The 10,325-nt window shown below is 39.4% G+C and overlaps 1 long non-coding RNA gene across 1 annotated transcript; it reads right to left on the reverse strand.

Annotated features, from left to right (window-relative positions):
- Window positions 1-217: 217 nt before the first annotated feature.
- Window positions 218-10,319, reverse strand: LOC125615380. The gene is made up of 2 exons (XR_007346041.1): window positions 10,031-10,319; window positions 218-440 (listed from the first exon to the last, which is right to left on the reverse strand). It is a non-coding gene; the product is annotated as an uncharacterized LOC125615380 (long non-coding RNA).
- Between the last annotated feature and the right edge of the window lie 6 nt (window positions 10,320-10,325).

Here is a 10,325-nt window from a genome sequence, read left to right on the forward strand (position 1 = left end):
TTTTTTTTTTTTTTTTTTTTTTGTGATGCTGGGTATTGAACCCAGGGCCTTGTACATGCAAGACAAGACAAGCAGTCTACCAATTGAGCTATAGCCCCAGCCCTTGGGTAATGTTTTTGACTGAAGGATCTTTACCCTCACACTTAGTTGTGAAGAAGGCTAGACATTTATCCTTGGGTAATGTTTTTGACTGAAGGATCTTTACCCTCACACTTAGTTGTGAAGAAGGCTAGACATTTATTTAATACCAGTTGGAATTCATTTCCCGTGAGAATTTTGAATACAGTGCTCCATCTTCTCCTCACTTCCTGAATTGCTATTGAAAAGTTCAGAGCCATTTTCATTTGTGGTAATTTTGCATATGATCATTGATTCCTTACCACTCTGAAAACTTGCAGAATCTTCTCACTGACCTCCTTTATCTTCTATTGGTGGGACTGCTGTAACAAAACATAATAGACTGATGACTTATAAATGACAGGAATTTTTTCGTCACAGTTCAGGAGGCTGGAAGTTCAAGATTGAGGTTGTAATATGGTGGGGTTCTGGTGAGGCCCCTTCAGGGCTGCAGATAGCTGTCTTTTCATTGCATCCTCATTTGGCTAAAAGAAAGCTTTATGTGGTTCCCTTTTAAAAGGGCACTGATCCCATTCAAGAAGGCTCCACCCTCATGGTCTGATTATCTTCCAAAAGACCCACTTCCTAACACCAGCACATTGGGGATGAGGATTTCAGCATATGAATTTGGAGGGATACAGATATTTGGTCCAAACACCTGTGTCTGAAACATGTCTGGTATACATGGCGTGGGTAGATTTTTACTACTGGATACTTAGTGAGCTTTTTTTGTACCAGAAACATATATTCTTCAATTTTCAGAAATCTTAAAAAATTATTTCATTGGTGAAACAATTGCCTTGAATTTTCAGTTTCTCTTTGAGGAACTTTTGGACTAGCCTTTTAATTTGCTTATGTTTTCCCCCCCCCCTTTTTTTTTCCCCCTTTCTGGAAGATTTCTTTTACTCTTTTCTTGCAATCCATCGATTGAGTGTTCATTTCTATAATCATGTTTAATTTTTTTTGTTGTTATTGTTATTTGCTTGTTTTCTGTAAGTTTATATTTTTAGTTTCCTATCCCTCCCCCTTTTTTTTCCTTAGTATGGGTGAGTGAACCCAGGGGCACTTAACCACTCAGCCACATCTCCAGTCCTCTTTACTTTTTATTTTGAGACAGGGTCATGCTGAGTTGCTTAGGGCCTCCCTAAGTTGCTGAGGCTGGCTTTGAACTTGTGATCTACGGAGTCTCTGGGATTACAGGCATGCACCACCATGCCCAGCCAGTCTCCTATTCTTAATTCATTAATATAAAATCTTTTACTAACTGTTCATAGATATTAATACTAGTTTTAAGTATTTTTCTTTTAACCTAATCTTTCTTTCCAAGTTTTGTTGCTTGTGTATTTCAATGCAACATTTGTGAGAGATTATTCTCAGATATCCAATAATTTTTCTGTGATTTTTTTTTTTATTCATGGCTATGATGGGGACTGAACCCAGGTCTCATGCCAGTTAGGCAAGTACTTGTACCACTGAGCCTCATCCTCAGCCCAGATGTCTGATAATTGTTCATAATTGGGATGTCAGAATAAAAAGGTGAGGAGAGCTCTCGGTGCATGGATGACTTTCATTTTATTCAGTATTGTCTCTCTTTAGGTGTTTCTTTTGGGCTGTTCAGATTCCCTGTAGAAGGTGCTTCCAGACTCCTTGTTGCTCTGGGAGAGGAGGCTGTGGTGTCAGCTCCAAGTGTATACCCTTGACTTGGATCTCAGAGATCCTCTGGTTTCCAAGAATACATTTCTGTTCTTCTGGAATTGCAATTGCCCAGCTAGGGTGGACCAAGGAACTGGGGGATCTAAATACTTTTTTTTCAGCTAATCTGTTTTTTCCTTTCCCCCATCACTGTCTGCTTACAGGGCACCTGGTGCCTCTAATTTCTGGGCTTTTTGCTGACCTTTCAGTGGAAATTGGATTTATATCAGCTGCCCCCAATGCTGACTTAGGGTCAGGCTTTTCAGACCTATGAAGTCCATTTCTGTTTGACCATCTACTTTCCTGCCTCAAAAGTGTTCTTCTCATTGTCTCCTTTTCCTTGTGGTTTTATGCCTTAAAACAAGTCCCTTTGGTGTAGTTTCAGCAGGCTATGGGAAGAAGCAAGATTGCAGGGTGTGTTCAATTGCCATCTTTGCTTGGAAGTCACAATTGAGTCTTTCAAGAGTTTAAACTACTCATTTTTTTTTTTTTTAAGATAAATACAATAATGTATAGGGCTTTTGAAGTTTTGGATAATTTATAAAAATATGATCATACTGGTCAATTTGGTGGGTTTGTTTGATTGTTTTTTTTTGTTTGTTTGTTTTATTTATTTATTTTTTTTTTGTACTGGGGATTGAATCCAAGGGTGCTTTACTACTGAGCTATGTCTCCATCCCTTTTTATTTTTCATTTTGAGACAATGTCTCACTAAGTTACTGAGGCTGGCCTTGAACTTGAGATCCTGAATGATGGTCAGTCTTAACATAGCTGTTTGATTGACCCAATGTTTTGCAAACTGCATACTGGAGTAATATTCTAACCTTATTTATGGAAAAATAAAAATAATAGACTCCTTATGTGGAGTTACATTTAAAAAATTTTTTAAAAATTGTTTTAATTAGTTATACATGACAGTAGAATGCATTTATGTACTTTGATATATAATACTACGTAAATGGGGTATAATTCCTCATTTTTCTGATTATACATGTTGTAAAATCACATTGGTCATGCAATCATATATGTACATAAGGTAATGTCCGTTTCATTCTATTAGCCTTCCTAGCCCCATATCCTCTCCCTTCCCTTCATTTTCCTCTACCTGAAGTAACTCTATTCTTCCCTAGGGCCCCATGCCCCTTATTGTGGATGCTACATATCAGAAGAAAACCATTCAGCCTTTGTTTTTTATAATGTTACTTAAGTGTGTACAAATATATGTGTGATCTACATAGGCCTATAGCTCTTGTCCATTTACATAAACAAAAGCAAAAAAGATCACTTGATACAATGTATCAAGTACTTAATACAACTTGATCACTATTTAGTTCAAACTAACAACATAAATGTAATGTGATAGTTACTGGTTTAACCGAGCTAAATTGCTGCTGTAAATAAGAGTTATGTGTTTATTGATGCATCCTGGGTTCTTTCATGGTCCCCAGCCATGTGTTACTATGTGGTAAGGAGAAACACATTCTCCCATCTGGCTGAATTCAAAATACACAGAGAACTTTTCACAGGTTACAAGATCTGTAATTTTGTGGTTATCATTGCATAACAATGCATCTTTTACCTACAGCTTGCATCAATTCTTTTTATGTTTTGTCCTTAACAAATTAAACAGTACTTCCTGCTGGGTGTAGTGGCTCATGCCTGTAATCCCAGCAATTCTGGGGGCCAAGGCAGTAGGCTTGCAAGTTTAAAGCCAGTCTCAGCAATTTAGGAAGGCCCTAAGCAACTTAGTGAGACCCTTTCTCAAAATAAAAAATCAAAATGGGCTGGGGATGTGGCTCAGTGGTTAAACACTCTTGGGTTTACTCCTGGTAAAAAACAAACAAACAACAATAACAACAAAAACCACCAGTACTTCATGATGGCCAGGGAATCCTAAAGCATACAAATCTTGGCCCTTATTTTAATTTAGAAGTATTTGCTGAGGAAAGTGTTCACTGCACACATGAATTAACTAATGACATCCTTAGGGCTTCAGATCCCTGAGAAGTCTCTGGGAGGGGAGGTGACAGTTTGATCCAAACAAGTATGTACTTGTATACAATTTCCAAAAAGAAAAGAATCTTTCCCTGGATTTTTCTGTTTTGAAAAGTAAAAGCAGATACATGAATAAAGATGATTATTGGTAAAAGGGTACATGATACACATTTCTATTATTTTCTTCTAGTGTAGACAGCCATGATGATTGTAACTACATCTACTATAATGGGAATGTTCCCTCCTGAACTTATGTTGAAATCTAACCACCAGTGTGAGATATTAAGAGGTGGGTCCTTTTAAGAAGTGATTGGGTTATGAGGACTCTGCCTTTCTGAATGGATTAATCCATTCAGGGTCCATAGTAAAGAGTTAATGTGTTGTTGTGAAAGTGGGTTTGTTATAAGGCTCTTTCTCTTGCATACATCCCTCTCACCATCTGATATCCCATGTTATCTCAGGACTTGCAGAACCCCCACCATCAAGAAGGCCCTTAACAGATGCAACTCCTTGGCCTTGGACTGCCCAGCCTTCAGAACAGTGACCTGAATAAGCCTTTGTCCTTTATAAATCTCCCAGTATATGGCAGTCAGTTATATTCAGCAATAGAAAACCAAGTAAGATGATACCAAAACACATTTTGAAAAACAAAGCAACTGAGTTTGTTAAAATAATCAATACTTGAAATTGTATAACACCAACAAACTGCTCAGATATTTTACCCTTTTATTGTGATGGAATTCCTGGGTTCTTCCTCAGGTACACATCTCTGGAAATACCCAATAATCAACAAGAAGGAGCCTCTGGTCAGTTCTCCCTGGGAAAGAAGCCCACAGAGCATCTGGTCCTGCCTTCCAGGCCCTTACCCCAGCCCAGGAGAACTGATGGAGCAATGTGCCTCTTAAAAGCAGGATAAGAACACAGATGAATGTGACACCCATCTAAAATCTATAAGAGAATTTTCTAGAAAGAAATAATGGTTGACAAAAGAGAGTCAGTTGATAGATAGCATCACTTGGTTGGGATCAGGTTTAAGTTATGTTGACCACCATTCCTCAGTACATAAAGGCAGTGCTCAGCGGAGGGGGAATCTGGAGTAATGTAGTACATGACCTCTGGATGGGATTTAAGAATATTCTACTGACCTATGTGGGCTTTCTTGTCTGAGAAGTTACATTAGAGTGGACTCTCGATTCCAGATGGATGTATCTATTTGTAAGTAGACTTCAAGACTCTGCCCAGGAACCTGAGCCTTTCCTCTGAGCAAGGAGCCTGGCAAGGCTCACCTGAGAGTTTGGACCGTGATTTAGGGCACATTCCAATTACAATATCCAACCAGAGTTCAGGGCAAGGGCATTCTTGCACAACCTAGTCATGTGAAGTGCCTGACCGTAGCATGGAAATCTATATTTCCAAGCTAAAGCTAAGGTTGTGAGAGATGTTTGGATCAGCTGTGTTAGGGATTTGAGGGGACCAAGCTGGACTTCAACCCATCACCAAACACATCCCATGTTCTCTCTTAGCTTTAAGCCTTCTTATAAGCCTACTCTTTACCTGATTAATTTTAGATTAGACTAGATAATTTTAGTTGCAAGTTACAAAATTCCAACATGAGTTAACTTTCAGAATAAAGGGAGTGATACAAAAGGCACTTTGAATGCCTGTGGGCATAAACCAGGGGCTCTCCCTCCTCCAGATTCCTTCTCCTAGTTTTTTCAGCAGTGTTTTCCTTTTCTCCTATACACATGGAATGGCAGCTAATAAATAGTAGGAGCAGAAGAGGAACATGGTGGAATAGTCACAATTTTATGTAACTCCAGTTTACTAATTTTGGGAAAAAAAGAGAGAATTTTCCCTTCCCAGTGTTGCTATGAAAATTCCTTGGGGAAGACTTAGCGAGATCTCTTGTCCTTTCTTAGCTTAATCACTACAGCCTGGGATGGGACGCTAGGATTGGCTATTCCTGGATCTTGAGCCCACCCAGAGAAGTAATTGACAAAATCTACTGGAGCAGGAGAGGAGCAATTTCCCAAAGGGATAAAACGCCTTCAAAAATATGGGGAACAATGCTGGGCAGAGGCATGACAACACATGTTCTTTTTGATACCTACACCCCCCTGCCCTAAGACTCAGTTCAGGTGTTCCTTATTCATGTCTGCCTATTCCTATCCTTCTCCTGGAGGGTAAGGTGTCCCTGTCCTGGCTCACATTATGTCTTGGCCATATTGATGAACTTATGTTAATTTATAATGGTCTCTTTGTTCATGAGCTCTTTAAAGATGGACACCCTGGCTTATACCTATTTGCACATCCAGGCCTTCGGCAGATACTGTTTGTTTCAGAGATGTCTGCAATAAAGAAGTAAAGATGATCACAAAGTGGCAGTGAATCCTCTTAAGAGAAAGCGGAAGGAGCATCATAAAACATAAAAAGGACCAGATGAGGATAAATGCTTTCTATCAGCTAACTCACTTGATTCTCATAACAATTCAAGGGGGCATTATTTCTTCTATTTTATGTACAGGAAATGAAAAGTTACATTTTAAAAGCTCATAAACTAATAGCTATCAGAATCATAATTAGCACTTAAGTGGCTGAAATCTAGCCTAGTTTTCATTCCGCTACACTAACCGTCTCCCCTCTCTTCCTTCCTCATTTTCTCTTTGTGAACAATGAACTCTTACAACATCGGGATTTTCTCTTTTCATTTCTCATTCATTTGGACATCTCCTCTTCCCATTGTTATTATTTTACCTAAATGTACTCCTTAGCCAGTTTTGTATCTTTCATTTGCTTCTTTATCTGTTAAATTAAAGGGTTGTAGCAGAGTCTGTAACATCCCTTCCAGCACCAACATTATGAAATTACACAAAGTAAATTGAACCAAGTGAAATTAGCACGTATGATAAACCCAGCACAGGGTGTGTTTTATTCAGAAGTGTTTTCTGATTCCCAGTGGGCAGTGCCCCTGGAGGAGTGGGGCTGGGCTTAATACCCTTTAGGGTCTGCATGGCTCTTCCTTCCCTTTTTGGGTCTCTTTAATTCTTCCTTTATTTCCATTGGTTGCTCTCGCTCCCCATTAGTCCCTTCCCTCTTTGGAGTTGCATTTCAGCCCCCCATCCTTGGTATCCATCTCCTCCTTACTTGCTTGCCAGCAGACTCTTAGAAGCCTGTTTCCTCAAATCCAGAACAGGTTACGTGGCTGGGAAGAAGCTGAAGGTATTAATAGCTGTGGGTAATGGCGAGGGTGGTCTGAAACTAGATGAAACACTTGAATTCTAAGAGATGAAGCTAACCATAGATATTTTGAAATTATTATAGATCCTGTAAAAATATTTTTCTTTTCTGATAGAGCAATTTCTGGGCCCCTCCATCATCCAAAGTGTTCTGAGCTAGCTCCCTGGGCACAGTAGCTCCATGGGTGGTTCTCAATCACCCTCATCTAACCTCCTGGTTGTACATTACAGCTGAAGTTGCCTGAGCCTCACCAGACCTACTAAATCAGAATTTCTGGGGGATGGCAGGCAATCTGAATTTCAAATATGCTTCCCTGGTGATTTTTCAGTTCACTGAGTTGTGAGGAACTCTGCCTTTGTGTTATTTATTCTCAAAAAGTTTCATGCATTATTATCATTTTTCTTTAACTCGATTATAAAGAATTTTATTTATAGCTATTTTCAACTTGCACAAATACTAGATGTTTGACTGAGGAATTCAGTCACATATTCAGTAATTACTCTAGTATCTCTTATATACAAGCCACAGATTTGTATTTTGTGTTCCTGAAAAAAGATAAGAAAAGGTAAATTCCCTAAGCTTCCCTACCCATTTCTTTCACACAGGGCTTTACTCAGCCAACACAAGGGGTACAGCAGAAGGGTTGTCTTGTTCTTTTTTAATGCATTGTGCCATTTTCCCACGTTTCTATTGTTTAAAGAGAAATTGCATTTATACACTCTTGCACAAACTTCAGTAGAAAATATTTTCTTCTTTACTCTTATTTCGGGATGCAGTTTCCTGGATATGAACAATATCTAAGTGACTCATTTCTACATATTATATATACTGCATATATATATTTGAAGCTGTACATATACTCCTCATCATGATTTTCTGTCAAAATCTTTCTTTCCTAAAGTGACACCAATGCAATTTTCACTATTTCCTGGTAATTGTAGGGCAATTCTGATTTTGAACCAACAGTAGGCCAGGACTGCATTCCTATCACTTTCTCCAAATGCTTTACAGTGATCTTGCAATAGTCAGACTAAATCTTACCAGACCCTGCCCTTACCAGTGTATGGAGTGCAAGTAGATGCTGGTTGCAGGTGTGATAGTGGCTATCTACGCCTCCTGGTGGGTGGCCTGTCTTCATGGTCTCCTAAACTAGATTTTGAGGATGTGAAGGAGGATCACAATGCCTGCTCTATGGAAATTAACCCTCTTAGGTCAAGATCTCCTGCTAAGTGTGGTTTCCCTACCTAACAAAGAAGCAGGACCAACTTGTCCTCTTGGTTACTCCAGGAAGAAGACTTTCTTTGACATTTTGGGCCCATCACCTACAAAGACTACCAATCTCTTTGAGAAAGCCTAGCAAGAGGTAGGGCACAGGTCCCCAGGTAACTTGCCATCAGTAGAACAGTTCAATCCTTTGCAAAAGGTAGCTGTTGTCCCTTATGCCTCTTCCTTTATAGCCTTTCAGGAATCTTGAATAAACAACCCCTCAGCTGAAAAACTCAGAAGTTATAAACACCTGTTTTTCAAAAAAATTGAGCTAAATAGTTAGTATTTGTGCTGCAAATATTATCTATTTAGCTCAAATTTTGTCACAACTTACAAAGTGCTTTACAGCTATCATTTTAAGTGATAAAGTCATCAAACAGTCCAATGTGGCCTTATTATCTTTCTTAAAGAAGAAATCTGAGTTTCCATCGGCTCCACCAGGGATACCAGGAGAAATGAGCTGCTTTATGTGTCTCTAAGATTACTAGGTAGCACTTGATCTATTCTGTTCTTATGGCACTTATCGTGGATCTTGCATATATTTGTTTACATGCCTTATCTCACCTACAGGATTCTACATTCTTATGAGGGCAAGATCTCTATCAGGCTTCTTTGAATTATCCCCAGTTACCATCATCCCCAGTTACTCTACACCTGGCAGGCCCCAAATTTGTTTTGTTAAATGAAGGAAGCAATGAAAAGTGAATGAATATCAAACCCATTTTGAGTTAATACTGAAGATTTTATTTGGCTTATATGAAGAATATCCCCCAAAGGAAGGAAGCTATGCTGGACAGTAGATTTCTATAACTCAGAACCTCCTACCCCCAACAGCATGTAGAGACCAGGAGGCTTGCAGTTCATAATTAACAAAAGTCTAGAGAATTCTTTCTGAAAAACTTGTTTTTGAAGTCCCTTCTGGTTTATCTTTACTGCCTCATAAACTAACGCTTAAAAAAATGAAGCTAGCAAGAAGCCAGAGCTTGCTTATCATTTGTCCTCTCCTTTTGGTTGATACCACCTAGGAACTTGGCTGTTTTTTTTCCATTCTCTTCCCAAGTGTGATGATCATGTAAAAGAATAATAGGAATGCACAGGGAATGAAATGTAAAAATAAGAAAAATGCACACAAAGCACAAGTTCATTTCTTCCCAGGTATTTTTTGGTATTTGCTTGGAGTAGGTACTATAAATAGATGTGTTTGTGTGCAAATTGAAAAAAATAGAAGAACAAGGTCAGTGCAAACACTATTGGTACATATAAGCGAATATGAAACGCAATTTCAAATATTTTCTTAATATTAAAAATGATGCTACAGGGTTTGATGGTGGCTCAGCTGTAGAGTGCTCCCCTAGTACGTGTGAGGCCCTGTGTTCGATCCTCAGCACCACATAAAAAGATAAATAAATAAAGGTACTGTGTCCAACTACAACTAAAAAAATAAATATTAAAAAAATGATGCTACAATGATCAAATTATATTGACATATTGTTATCTATATAACAACGAATTCCACAATTATGTCTAATTATAATGCACTAAAAAGAAAGAAAGAAAGATGTTAAGAAAATTCTGTAAACATTATCTTTGGATATAGGTCCAAAAAAATTAGCAACGTCAGCAAACTGAGATGGGGTCATTTGAGGAGCATATGGAAGACTTAAAAAGAAAAAATTGCCCTAACTAGAGACCCAGTTGCCTGGGGGGGGGGGGCGTGACTCACAATTTCGGATAATCTGAATAAAGGGCACTGTGTTTGGGCAAGGCTTCATCGTAGCTTAGTAGCTTTCTCTCCCAGCTGCAGGGTTTGCTCCCGAAGCTGCGCAGGGAGCGCCGCACCGGGCCAGGCGGCTGCGGGCTGGGAGGGTGCGCAGGGCAGGCGCTGATTGACGGGGCGAGCGGTCAGGTGACCCGGCGCCACGTTCCCGGAGTGGGGCCCGAGGTGGCCGCCGAGGCCCGGTTAGGGACGAACCCGGAGCCGAAAGGCAGGTTTCCATGAACAAAGTTGCTGGGCCAGC

The sequence above is a fragment of the Marmota marmota genome, unplaced genomic scaffold, assembly GCF_001458135.2.
Source record: "Marmota marmota marmota unplaced genomic scaffold, marMar, whole genome shotgun sequence".
Taxonomy (NCBI): domain Eukaryota; kingdom Metazoa; phylum Chordata; class Mammalia; order Rodentia; family Sciuridae; genus Marmota; species Marmota marmota.